Source organism: Panicum virgatum, chromosome 9K, assembly GCF_016808335.1.
Source record: "Panicum virgatum strain AP13 chromosome 9K, P.virgatum_v5, whole genome shotgun sequence".
Taxonomy (NCBI): Eukaryota; Viridiplantae; Streptophyta; class Magnoliopsida; order Poales; family Poaceae; genus Panicum; species Panicum virgatum.
This window is the reverse complement of record NC_053144.1, coordinates 48,207,935-48,209,942: the sequence shown is the minus strand read 5'-3', so window position 1 is coordinate 48,209,942 and position 2,008 is coordinate 48,207,935.

The following is a 2,008-nucleotide window of genomic DNA, read 5'->3' as shown; positions in this document are numbered from 1 at the left end:
CGACAAGACAGCGCATGGGTATGCTGGTCGGAAAATTCCCGTGGGCAGGCAAGGAAATCCAGGAGTGAGATCTCCTTCGCCTGTAATGCCATAATATATGAACAGTATGATATTTTATACTACCTCGATTGGGCCCACCTGTCGGGGACCCAACGGCCATGTACGCGCCTCCCTTGAGATATAAAAGGGATGCGCTCGCTACAGATAGACATAGACACACTGGACTGAGCACTAGACACACAAGCTCTCTCAGACTCTCTCGAGTCGAAGGGAATACACGCAATACAACACACAGTGGACGTAAAGTATTACACTCCGGCGGCCCGAACCACTCTAAACCGGCTGTGTTCATCGTGTTCTTCCAGCGAGATCGAACTAGTCCTAGCTAACCTCCGATTACTCTCCCTCTGAATTTAGTCAGATGCATTCTGCCACCCGGCTGTGATTTAGCACACCACGACACATGTTCTCATGTGGCCGGGTTTACTTGTTAGCAGGCGTGACTCACGCGGCGAATTTTTCCCTTCCACCACGCATATTCTCATGTGGCCGGGTTTACTTGTTAGCAGGCGTGACTCACGCGGCGAATTTTTCCCTTCCACCACGCATATCGCGACGACGACGACGACGACGACGACGACCCCAGTGGTGATGTGACCGTGTCCCAGCGATCGAGGTCGTTCGACGCTCACGACACGCCAAAATCTCGTGTTTAAGTCACTGATACCGGTTTCATAACCCGCCACCAAGCATGTGCAGGAAACAGACTCCCTGATACCCACTGGCAGTCCAGTTTAAGTCAACTCGGCGCTAGAATTCAAGGCTCCACTTGCAGTTTTTTTACCGGATGCTACTGTCCTCCCCGTGAGATTGGCGACGGCAACAGCCAGCGACCAATTCGTGTCAGGGACCCTCACACTCCCGGGCACTGCTCTGATGTGCCGAAGAGATCATCAGCGTCGACGTCGCCGGTCGTCGTCGCGCCGGCGCGCGCAGCGCAGCCGCGCGCCGGTCCACCGCCGCCGAGCGCGTCCCCGGGCGCCCACTTGCCCCGATCGAATCGGCGACCCGTTCAACCGGAGCAACCCATCCACTACTCGTCTACTCCCTACTGGCGGATCCTCTCGGCACGACCGCGTCGCCGCCGTACGCCGCCCGGCTGTCCTGGAGCGCGGCGAACGACTGACCGCGCCCGTGCGCGGGACGGGTCAACGGCAGTTACGGCGCCGACGGGGGCCGGAGGGAAGAGTCGCGGAACGTCCCGGCGCCACCGGTCGGTGCGTGGGGACTGGGGGGGGGGGGGGGGGGGGCGGGCGGCATCTGATTGCTGACAGGTTCATGTACCACTTGGAAGTCTTGAGTGGGAACCAGAGACTCCACAGTTGGGACGAACGGACTAACTTTGGACCAGGGCCGCCACCGCCTGTTCATCATTTCGAGCTTCGATCGCGCTGCTGCCCATGCATGCTGTGGACTATGCACAGAATTTACGCTTGGAAACACAGGACCAGATCGACAAAGGTTTTTTGTTCAAAAAAATTCTTCTTTTTTGTTGAAAAAACAAAGGTTTGCGTCCTGTGCTGCAAAGGAAATTGAACTCTCTTCTTTGTCGCGTGCTGTGTACAGCCATCTAGTTTCCATACCTGCTACCTCCGCCCAGCGCACCCACCACAAAACTCCAGGCTCCGATCAGGGGGAGAAAAAACAACGGCTGGAGCCTGGACTCAACCACCTGCCGCGCGAATCTCGCGCTGCCGTTGCAGCAGCGCGTCATCGTTAGACGCATGACAGCGTTTCGAATGGCGTCGTACATACCGCTCTCAACAGATTCTCTACACGCTCCGTGGGCGAGCGCGCCCGTGATACTTTTCTTTTTATGTTTTGTTAACTACTTCCTTGTATTCACATATATTGCATCTGCGGCAAGCACTACCAAGAACAGCTATTGATAAAACATCGTATACGTGGGAGAATTTCCAAGCGTAGGAGAGCGTGACCAACTTTGGTC